This window comes from Meleagris gallopavo, chromosome 11 (genome assembly GCF_905368555.1).
Source record: "Meleagris gallopavo chromosome 11, MGAL_WU_HG_1.1, whole genome shotgun sequence".
Taxonomy (NCBI): domain Eukaryota; kingdom Metazoa; phylum Chordata; class Aves; order Galliformes; family Phasianidae; genus Meleagris; species Meleagris gallopavo.
In genome coordinates, this window is record NC_139414.1 from 12933462 (window position 1) to 12946136 (window position 12675).

Below are 12675 nucleotides of genomic sequence, written 5' to 3' on the forward strand. Positions count from 1 at the left end.
GATCTGGCTTAAGTATCTCTAGAATCAAAGAGAAGCAAATCGCCCTGAGACATCAAGCCCTCAGGCTGCACGGCAGCGCCAAGAGTTTACGTATCAAAAACGATAATGAAAATGGACTTTTCAATGAATACAAACTTTATCCACCATAAAAACTCAGGAGCAGATCTGCAGCAGGTACTGTAGTGTAATGCACACCAATGTCACACAGCTCTGCGCTGGATGTGGCACAGGAAAAACTTGGCTCACGCCAGCTTTTCTATCATTAATCAGAAATAACATCTTTACAGACTAGCTGTTTGAATTAATTACAGCCTGAATGCTCTTCTCCAGGGCTTGCAATGTTCACAGAATCATTTCCTTGTTTCCTTCATTGTAATAGCATCAAAGATCAAACCACAAAACCTGTATTTCTCCTTAAGCAAATTGCATTGCAGCTCAGGAGCAGAGAGCTGGCAGCATGAGATGGCTGTATCTTTCCTGCTGCAGCTGGGAGCTGCAAAGCATTTAGCATTGACTGTGTTGAAAGAGATTAACTTGTACTGACAACACCCTGTTGGGGTGAAGTGCTGGAATCCTGTGCTCAACAGCAATCTGAAATACAAGAAGTGACTTTTCTTCATCTGTACTTGGGAAAAATTTCTCTATAAGGTGCTCCAGGGTGTGTGTAAGCTGTGTGGGAGCAGAGGTGCCTGGAGCCACCTCCCACATTGAGACAACTGCATGGCATGCACCTATGCTTCAGCACCAACACAGCACTCATCTCAGCCTGCTACGTCTGGAGTTTAGGATGAACACCATAAGAAAGGTGTAATTTAAATGTAATGTATATAGAAGGATCTGGAAATGGCACGAGCAGATTTTGCCAACAAGATAATAGAAATCAGGCCAACGTGGCTTTGCTTTGGTGACCAGGACGAACTGGTCCTGCCCAGGAGCATCTCAGCCCCAGCACATGATGTAGCAGCAGCACTCAGCACCTCTGCTAACTTTCTGAACCTGAGATATAACTGGAAAAATAATCAAAGTACAGAGGCATAGACTTAAACGATGCATGTTCAGGTGATAAAGTGCATCACTGAAGGCAGCAGGCATTTCCCTCTATCAAAATGCCTGTCAATTTAGATGGAAGAAATTCATAAAACTGCACATAATAGCATTGCTGAAAGACTCCCCAAAAGTCATAAAATGCAGCTGAAATTTGACATGGTATTTGGAGCTCAGACCTCAGTGCTTCTTCCAAATGGCTCTGCAGAGCCTCTCTTTTATAAATATCTGGAGACGCTGCGTACCTTTTTTTATTAAAAAAAAAATATTGTTAAAATCCCTTAACTCCTGGCTGCAAGCATTGAGATATCTGTGATTACAGCTAGAATGTGCACCTCAATAAAGGTTTCTGTGTAATATGGAGGCATCCATTGTGCATGGGAGGGCCCCATGAATGGTGCAACACCACAAAGGGCTGCCAGTGGGGAGATGTACCCTGTGCACATGGCCTCTTCCATCGCTGAGAAAACGTGCCTAGACCAAGAGGAAATCTTATCCCCTGAAATTCATCTCTGAAGTTCACTTAAAATAACTAATTGCCTGCTTGAAATTACAACACTTGAAATGATCTGGCATTACAACCCTCCCTCAACCTGAGAATAAATATTCATCATTCCAAGATCGACAGATCACTCCTCCAAGGGTGCTATCCCTGTCGTTCATCTTAAACTGCTGCAGAATGCAGCATATTTATTTTCTGCTAAAACAATGTATGTTTTGTAAACAGAGACCCACAGGACAAACTTTCTTCCTCAAATCTGAAACAACTCTCTGAAAAAACTCTCATGGGCTCAAGGAATCTTTTCCAGGCCTCATTTAATTGTAAACCTGGACTTGCATAACCTTTATTAATTCCACAATGGTAAAGGGAATGTGATTATGCCATCTTTATTTGATTATATTAGTTTGCTCTTCAGTGCCACAACGCTTAGCCATTACACAAATAGACAGAGATAAGTTATAATTAATGACTTTGGGAATGTTCTGACGATCACTTGTAATTGGCAGCAACACCACAAAAACCCTAATTCATTTAATTAGGCATTTGATGGTTATTACAGCTTGTAAAACGTATCTAAGCTTATTGATAAGGAGTAATTATTAAAAGCAGCTTCTATTTACTAAAGGAGCAATAACAGATACACCATAAACACAGTGTTGCATCTGTGAGTCTCTCATTAGGATCTGCACAGTGGAGAGAGAGTTTGCTGCTGTTTCTCGTGGCAAAGAGAACGGCAGGAGGCTATGGCTGTGCACTATGCTGAAGCTGCTGTTCCTGCTACCACAGCTGTGCCCTGCTGCTGCACAGCCCACAGTGACACAACTACACACAGTGACTGCCTGAAAAGAGGTTGAAGCAAGGAGGGGGGACTCAGCCTCTTCTTTCAGGTAATAACGATAGAACGAGAAGGAATGGCCTTAAGTTGCACCAGGGGAGGTTCAGGTTGGACATGAGGAAATATTTCTTCTCAGAAAGCATGGTTGGACACTGGCACAGGCTGCCCAGGGAGGAGTCATCATCCCTGGAGGTGTTTAGGAACCATGGAGATGCGGCACCAAGAGATATAGTGGGCATGGTGTGATGGGTTGATGGTTGGACTAGATGACCTTAGAGGTCTTTTCCAGCCTTAATGATAACACGACACCATAAAGACACTCTGTATTGTCTTAAGGACTGTCCCTGATGGCACCATCCCTACCATGGCTTTGCTAGAGAGCATCCCCAGAGCCACCCCTGGAGTCATCAGTGCCCCGTACCCTGAGAAGAGCTCAGCTTTCCATAGGGAGAAATAAGAAAAAAAGGCAAACTCTCACTTTTTTTGCTGGAATGGTTCCAAGGGTTAATTGCACCATGATAAGGATAACACAATATTTCTGCAAAGATTACAGGCTGCTCATGCACCCAATGATGACAAATTAGCTTAAGATCGCATCCCAGTTTGCTATTTCGGATCCATGTCACAGTAACACCTACAGCCAAGAGATATATATTGATGTTTGCAGTCCCTTGGGAAAAGGTTACCACAAAATGCTAAATATCACAACTCAAGCATTTTTATTTTGAGTTACTAAAAGATATTATCATTTGCATTAGGTCTGGAAGCTGGTCTCCAGCTGTGTTTTTAATGACAAGGGAATATCATGATTTGGAAATCTAAGCAACTCGTCAGGAGGCCGGGCTCTTAAATGACGTTTAAATTGAATGGTGGATAAGATGTTCTCCAGAGCATCCTCTATCAGCTTTATGTTTTGAGTTTTGTTAGGCTCAGGATAAAAACTATAATTAATTTCTCCTTCTTAAACCTTTAAATTATAATTAAAGACAACACACGTAATAAGAAAGTTTTCTCTTGATATTACATGTAATGTCAGAGTTAATTATTATAATTTTAACTCGAGTTTTTTTATCATTCTGAATTTTAATCTCCCTGTTACTCTGAGAGATTGAGGAAAACTGGGAAATATCTGTAATTAGCTTTTCCCTCAAAAAAATGCCTCCACGCATTTAAATAGTTTTGACCAAAATTTGTAATAGACAATAACTGCAAAAACAAACTTTGTTCTATTTCTCGGGAGGTTTGCTCCCTGAAAGAACCACTCCTGGTAATTAAAAGTGAAAGACTTTCATAGACAAAACTGCACATGCTCATTAGGTGGGAAGCTGTACAGCCTCAGCAGGATGTGGTGGCTTTGCTGGATCCTGCTCAGGGAGGCTACGCAGTGCTGGGACATCAGTAGGACAAGAGCCGTGCCGTGTAGGGTCATACAGACCTCATGACTGAGCCTTTGGCAGCCATCCCTCTGCAGCCAGGGGGCTGATCTCAGGCTGCCACTTGCCCACACTGGGTGCCACCCCCACAGCGCACCGTCCTTCCCTGAGCCAAGGGCTCCAGCACCACGCACAGCATTTATGAAGTATCCCATTTTCCCCGTCAGAGAAATAGTGTTTGATGCAGTGCCTCCAAGCTGAGTGATTTGTCAAAGTAACTGCAACGGGAGGACATCGCAGCGCTAGAAGCTAATGTATTACTGTCCTGATAGATTTATGCTGTTAAATTGATGGCTGACATTGCTGGACCTCTCAGTACAGAACTGCCTGGGCCATCCAAAATGCCATGTTAAAAATACAGGTATTTATCGCTTACAGGGTGCTTTATAGCCTCAGAGCTATTTACAAAAATTAACCAGCAGACCTCCTCCAGTTCCCTTGGTGGGTACTCTGCATAACTAGCATCGCTCTGATCTTACAAACGGCAAAAGACCTCATACACTTAATTTCTAGCATGGGCTGAGTACTCACAGATCCAAGTGAACACTCCAAGAGTAACATCTCAGAGCACCCGGGCCGTAAAGCTATAAACATTGGGCTATAATGAGATGACTGGTCAAAAACAAAATTAAATTCTGTATGAAGAAGAATGCATGAATATAACTTTCTCCACTCTTTGCCATAACGCCATTCCTCTGTGTTAGAAACAAAGCAATTCTGAACAGCTGAGGCTCCACCTGGAGTCAGTTCCCGAGTCCCATTTCTGATATCCCATTAATTTCTTTGCTTATAAGTATCAGATACCATAGAAATTCAGACAGTTTCTCCAATGGGAAAAAAATACAAAGAACGCAATGCTTGGATGTTATTTTAAATTCACCTTTTCTTAGGTAACTTTTGCGTGTCAGTCCTAGAACTTTACATCAGCCCAAGCAAAACAATCCCTTCCTGCAGAAACGTCACCAACAGTGTCACATCTGCAAGTAGTGATTCTATTTGGAGAACAGCTTACAAACAAGCACAAACTCACTTGGCTGTCCTGTGGCTACTCTTCTGCAGAAAAACAAAACACGAGTTCTCCCTTGCAGGCTCCAAAAGCACGGGCAGCACTGCAGGGCTGTCTGTAAGCGTTCCTCTCCAATGCCTGACCGCAAACTGTGTCGTGCTCCCAGGAGCTCCCACACACCAATACACTTTGTATTGCTTAGAAAAATAGGGATGTGATTTCTCCTTCTCCTTGTCCTTCCAGCTGTCACTACAGCATGCTTCTGACCACAGAGGCCGTTCTCTCCTGCCCCTGCACTGTTCCTTGCCATTCACAGACACTGCTGAAATAGCACTGGGAGCTGAGATTATCACTACCTGGGCAGTGCTGTTTCACATTTTCATACTGCTACATTGCTGATAAAGACAAAGTGTTCAATGCAGGCAGAGGGGAGACTGTACATTTCTCTATAAGATCTTTAAAATAAGAATGGACACCTACAATTCCACCTGTGCTTTTCCCAAACCTCTGCCATCAGGTGAAGCAATACCATGTTTGTGACACCTGCAAAGCAAGCTACTTGGATGGCCAAGCCTTCCAACCTTTCATATTAATGCTGACTTCCCTTTATCCCCACTCTTGAAAAATGCATCGGGCATACGTCTGTGTTTGCAGAGGACAAAACCCAATCCAGTCAGCCCCAAAAAGCTTTGATCTTATTTATTGAAGTTGTCTTCGTGAAATATGTTCCTTTTAAAAGTCAGTTATTAGAACTTCAGAGTAACGAGACAATTAGAATAACTCAGCACAGGCTGGGATCAATTAAAATAAATGGGGAGGAATGAGGACCTTAAGAACAAGTTGCTTCATCAGGGAATTCAACACTCAGCTCTGCCTAGCTTGGCTTCAGCAATATGCAGCATGTATATTCATAGTGCCTTTACTCAAGACTTATATACAGTTGGCTATCTTGGGTATTGAATGGACAAAAACGTATTTTTTTCTTCTCTTAAGGTAGAAAGCCTGTTTTTAAAAAACACTGTGTTCCAATCTGCTGTCAATGACTCTTCAACAGTCTCTTTTTTACAGCCAGAGGTAATGGTTGTACCTGCTCACTGGGTATAAAAGCACACGCTGAAGTTTATTTTGATCCAATAAATCAGGTACTTAAGGCCAGTCTACTCACAGGGCTGAATGCTCTTCAGCAGGATTTGGAGAATTTAACCTCCTTTTGTGGAAAATTGCTGCCAAAGTACTTAACTAGATAGGGATGAACAAGTTTAACTGGAAGTTTTTAAGCTCAACAAAGCTGCTGCTTTCTTCCCAAACTAAATATGAAAAAAGGGAGATGTTGATGAATATCTTACATAGAGATGCATACTTTTTTTCTGATTAGATGCAAGCCATCAAAGTGGTTATTAACTTGAAGAGGAGATCCAGAAAGAAATAGAGCAGCAAGAGAAAAACAAAAAACTTGAAACCAGAAATTAGATGTACAGTGTCTCTTGGCTTGAAAGCAGATGGGAGTCCTTCCTTATTTACATTAGGAACAGAGTAGCTTTGCAAGACTGCTTCAAGATCTGAACAATACTTTCCTAACTACAGAGCAGCACACCTCACCAAACTAGAAAAACAACTGAGAAACACACAGCTGATGCACTAGAAGCAAAGCCCAGTGAGATTCTACCTCAGCCACTGAGTTTCAGTGCAAACATGCTCAAACCACAGCCCATCCCTCCAGGTTGCTTCTGTTTGTTGTGAGCCTTGTGTCCGTTCCACTGCCTCGCTGCTGCCCTTCTGTACAATGCAGATGTACATTAGGGGGGGAATTAAGTTTGAAGTTAAGAGGAACTGCAGGGTACAGGGCTGTGCTGGGACAAAGACAGGCAGAAAACTGGGGAATAAAAAAAGCCAGTTACTTATAGAGTCATAGAAGAGTATGAGTTGCAAGTGACCCTTAAGGGCCATCTGCCCAACTCTCTCAGTGAAGAGGGACACCCACAGCTCCACCAGGTGCTCAGAGCCCCGTCCGACCTGACCTTGGGTGTCTCCAGAGATAGGGCATCTGCTTCATCTTGGTTGAAAGAAGAAAAGACAAAGGGAAAAGCAAGAGCTGCAGGGAAAATGATAGGACATGGCATTTCCCTGTGCATTTTTAAGAAACATTTGCTTTTAGCACTCTTCGGCTTAATCTGAGAAAGGCGATTCTCTCCATTAGTCTTCAGCTGCTCACCCACTTCAGGTTCAGCTGAAAGGGCTGCCAGCCTTACTAGCTTTCCTTCACATTGATTTCTGGTAGTTGTGCCTGAACATGAACATCACCTAAGCAGGAACTTCACACTGTGAGAAATTGTATCTCAATAAAGAACTTTCAGCAGGCAGCAGTTCACCAAGGCAGAGAGTTATTAATGTATTTGAGCAAGCTAGTTAAGCAAGGTAATTAATACATCTCAGAACATTAGGGATGCACGGCCAACTCTGATGGCTGTCAGCAAAACATAATCCAGGTAATTTCTAGCATATAAATCGGATGTATTCTTGAAAAACAATTTCTAATTACGAAGACTAATTAATTTTGGGGAAAAGCTTGCTTTTGTTTAACTGGAACAATAAATTTAATTATGATAACAAACACCCAGCAGACAAACAGTTCTAAAAAACATCGTCTCCATCCACAAATAATCAGTTTTCTTTTATTTAAAAACCAATCCTGTTGTGTTACCAAGAAAAAATAACTGCTCATTGCAAACACGGACATGATTTCCTGTGTTATATTTAGGGACACGTCTGGCATTAAGCTCACCCGCAATGGTGCCAGCTGAACACACATATGCAAGTAGGTATCACAACCCGCCTGGTGCTCAGAAGTGTGGGTGAGACGTTCAGCACTACAGGGAATTGATAAACAAGTTGCTGGAACAGAAGGTGTTTTGATTATTATCAGCTTCCAGCAGCCTAGTCAGTGAACAGAAAGTAGCAGAACAACACAGGGGGAATAAAGTTGAGCTATGCCAAGCTTCCTGCCCTCGGAGTTGCATCATGATGGTGACAAGACAGCTTTCAAACAACCAAAATTCTTCTCCTGCCCGTGGCAAAGAGCTGTGTCTATTTACTCATTAAGCCCTGCCCTAATTCGCACAGGACTTGAAATTAGAGAGTGAAGTTCAAGCAGGCAGCTCCAATTGCTGGGAGCTGGAGAGGGAGCCTGGAGTTTCCCAAAGCGGGACACAAAAGCCTTTGAAGTCTCATTCCTTCACTCAGCTGTCTGCCTTATGCAAAACTCTCAGACCCTGGGGTGGAGATTTGCATCCCAAAGGAAAGGACTTGAAAAGGAGCTTCTTTCACATGTACAATCCAGAGGATGCTCACTCTTCCTGGGCAGCACAGTGCTCTGTGCTCTCATCCAAGGCCTCTGTCACCTTGATGCCAGGGAGATGTTCCTGCCAGCAACCCCTGTGCAGCGCTGAGTCAGGTGAAATATGCGCAAGGAGGCGGCAAGCTTGCTTACTCTGATATTATTTCATGATCATTGCATTCCCTGCTGAGTACCTGGCTTATCAGAGTGAGTTCTTCACGAAGGAGTGCTTCAGCAATGAGACGCGCACTCAGATGATATAGGAAAGGCAACAGTACTGCGAAAAGAAAGGGAAAGAGAAAAGGAGAGCTGGGTTGGCTGAGTCACTGCTGAAGACGGCTCAGAAGCATGCAGGGCCTTTAAGAGATTTGGGATGACAAACAGAAAGACAAACATCTTTTCTCACCCACAAGCTCTTTGGAAAGAGCACTGGTGCGCTGGCACAGGCTGCCCAGGCAGGTGGTGGAGTCACCTTCCTCAGGGATATTCAAGAATTGAGGGATTGAGCACTGAGGGACATGGTGGGAATGGGTTGAGGTTAGAACTAAGTGATCTTAGAGGTCTTTTCTAACCTTAATGGTTCTATGATTCTTCATGCATTTTCTGTTTTACCTCCTGCTACTTGAATGCTGGCACAGCTGGAGGAGTCTCAGCTGTATTCCTGAGAGTCACTGCCTAAGAACATGAGGAGAACTGCCTATGCTCACCCTCAGCTGCAGGTAGGGATAAACAGGGACTGGATTTGGGAATTGCCTATTCCTGCTCCAAGCTCTCATTCGGTCACAAGAAGTCACCACAGGATGGTACTGTCAAAAGCCTCCCAGAGCTTGTACTATAGTCCAGTACAAATAAGAAGTGAGATAGAGCTGGAGAAGCCAAACAAAGCTTGTTTGGGAAAGAGGATAATGGAATCAGGAGCACCTGTCAAATCCAACCAGGTCAGTGCTGCACCATGGGCCTTCTGAAGCAATGACAAGCAAGCCCAGGAGGACAGCCAGGGCAGTTTGGGAGGAAGATGAGAAATGACACCCATCACTGGAGAGAAGCTCTGTTGTCTGACACATCAGAGCACAGATAATTGCAATATAAAGCCACGTCTGACAAAGAAAAATGCATTTGGGAAGAAATGAGCGCAAGAAAGAAGATAAAAGAAAAAGACTGCAAACATTCAGCATAACGTTCAGCCTGATACCATACAACAGAAGCGAGCAAGATTCCTGTCACTCTGCAGAAAGTGCCTTGCAGCTACCAGCACATCTTGTGGGAGAAGGGAATCCCTGCAGCAGCACAAACAGCAGCATCTGAGTCTGGGTTGACTCCCAAGGTCACCTGTACACAGGAGTGAGGAGGCTGCTGAGCCTGGAAAAGCTGTGCAAAGCTCTGCGTGAGGCTGGCAGGGGTACGAGGGACAGCTCAGCAGGACGCAACAGCACCAGGGCAGGCACATGCTGTGGTCACAGTAGTCCCTCCTTCTCTCTCCATTCTCCTCCCCATAGCAGTGCAGTACTTTGGGCATCGACCCTTCCCATCCAGGCAAACACCCAAGAACACACCAGGGGGTGGAAGCAGGTGAAGATTGTATAGTTAAAGCTGCAATGCCATGTGATTATTCCACGTTATAAATGAAACATCTAGCTTCTCAGGTCATCCACCCCGCAGAGGATCTGCTGTACAAGGAGTGCCAGAACTTGGCTGCTTTTGATGAATGGTCCCTGCAATTGCAGGATTCCTGGAGAATGTCTGATTTCAAGAAAGCAGCTTTTTCTGGTTGGAAGCACAATGAAGGGCAGTTTCAGCCAGCTGTAAAGGTGATCCCCTTTCTTTAGGGCAAGAATGCAAGGCACAGGAGGTAATTCTTACTACATGGCCCATAGCAAAGCAAGGTGCAGAAGGAGAATCCTAACTGCAGTGTTTGCTTCAGGTAAACAAGGGCAACTCTCATTAGCAAGAAAATCATTATTTAACATAATCTTTATGTTCTCCTTGAAGAGACAATTGTTATGTGACCGACAGCTTTTGTTCACCACCCACAGCCTGGCCCCAGACAAAGCCATCACAAATGTTCTCATTATCATTTCTGCAGGACTCTCCCACCATGCAGTTTGGATGCTTCATAAAAATTAATGAATTCATCTCACCAGCAGTTCTAAGATATCAGAAGTATTACCCTCCATAGACTTTAATGCTACACACTTATTTTGGATGCCCAGTGTGAGGCACGTAAGCCTCAGGGGGTGTTCAGGGTGCACGGTATCTTTGTCCTTCGAAACAGCTGTCAGAGAATTCTTTCAAGATGGGGCCATGAAACACTGGGAATACAGAAAAGGAAAACACGATTTACACTCTTTCTACTCAACCTAAGCAACCTAGCAGAAGCTATATTTGGGGGCTTTGTTTGCAGCGGGTCTTCCTCCATCAGCTTTGGAGAGAAATAAAGCATCTTGTGTCCACATGGCTGTCTATTAGTTTCCCTAGGTCTCCATCTGTTTTCCTCTTAGGGGTGGCGTGCATATCCTTAACTGAAATAATGAACATATTTCCAACAGCTTCTGAGGTTCAGCTGCCCCAGCTCAGCGCTATTTTGTTGTCCTTATGGAGTCAACAGTGCTCCAAGCAGACTGGCTGCAATGCTGTCCCCAGGATTGTCATGGTGCACTTGGTCACTTTCACTTTGGATACTGCATAAGCCTACAATGAAATGCCAGTCTGCTCCAAAAGATTGATAATTACAAAGGACCTACTTATCCTTCTAATAAGAGATTCATTAACGTATTCTGAAGGACCAGTCTGCAATACCATTTATTTATCACCAAGATGCTAATTAAATTTCATTAAATCCACAATGCCCTGACTTTTTGCAAAGAAGTGCTGTCACTGTGTCTGGCCACGAGCAAGGTGGGAATTCCAGCAAGGAGGCAGCAGTGTTTTTTCCTGAATGTGTGTTATTTTAAGCCATTAGATGTGCACATGCCAAGACTTGGTCTTGTGAAAAGCACACGAGAGCAACAAGTGCCTGTGTGACTGGAATCATTATCCAGGTTGCAGATGCAAGGAACTCAGCACACAGAATGATCATAGCTAACAGACCTCCCTTTTTCCTTAGAAAGACTGACCCAAAGATCAACCTGTTAAATATGTTCTTTGGTCATGACCTGCTGTTGTAGTTGCAGCCTGTGGCTTTCAAAATGTAATAAAACTATAATTTAAACAGGAGAGAGAGAGAGGGCAATATGTACTTTAAAGCTAAATAGTTAACAAAATGAAAAGACTGAAATATTCATAGCTTTAAATATTTATAAATTAATTTTAAAAGTCATTATACAGTATTGAATTATCTTTAAAAGTCTGCCAATCTAGTAACTCTGTTTCATCCCCGCTTGTTATTACAGTTATTAATGTTCCAAAGATGACAGGTGTTTGGCAAGAGAGCTGAAACGCAGCTTCCAAAACAACAAAGGGAGCTAACAGTGATGCAGCAACCACTGCCTGGGATCACTGGAGGAATCACAAAACGGATTGGGTTGGAAGGGCCCTCAAACATCATCTAGTTCCGACCCACTCACCATAACCTACGGTCCTTCATTTCCCTCCTGGCAACCACATCCAAAGCTGTCAATGCCATGCTGAGCTCCCCAGAGCATTGACATTCCCCTGCCTGGTACCCTTGCTGGACTGCTTGGCAGAGGGAACGTAGCTCAACAATCAATATAAACAAGAAAGGCCACCCTGACAAAGACTCCATTAACTGAAGTTAGCAGGATTTTCACCTCTCTTCATTTGTCCTAAGATAAATTAAAAATGTGAAGGCTGTGGTGACATTCCACTCCAGTCCCACATTACCACGAAAGAGGAGACCAATACTATCGCTTTCCTCCAGCGCAAGAGAGATGCAGAGCTGTAGGAGCAGGTCCAGAGAAGGGCCATGAAGAGGATCAAAGGACTGGAGTGCCTCTCCTATGAAGAAAGGCTCAGGGAGCTGGGCTTTTTTAGCTTGGAGATAAGAAGGCTCCACAGAGACCTCATTGCAGCCTTCCAGTACTTGAGGGGAGCTTACAAGCAGGAGGAGGACTGATTTTTTACAGTCTGATAGCGATAGGACAAGCAGGAATGGCTATAAGCTAAAAGAGAAGTAGTTTAGAAGAAATTATTTCCTGTGAGTAATACAATACATGTACGGTGCTGGCACAGGCTGCCCAAAGAAGTTGTGGGTGCCCCCTCCCTGGAGGGACTCAAGGCCAGATTGGATAGGCCCAGGGCAGCCTGAGCTGGTGGGGTTCCCTACCCATGGCAGGGGTTGGGACAGAATGATCTTTAAGTCCTTTCCAATCTAAATCATTCTATGATTATTATCTCTCCTACCACCAATGCCTGTCAACATTCACCTTGAAACATGGCCAGATTTTGACGGATAAGCCAATATACAGATAGGTGACTCCCCTTCAAGTTCACAAATCACAGAATGGCCAGGGTTGGAAGGGACCTCAAGGATCATGAATCTCCAACCCCCCTGCCACATGCAGG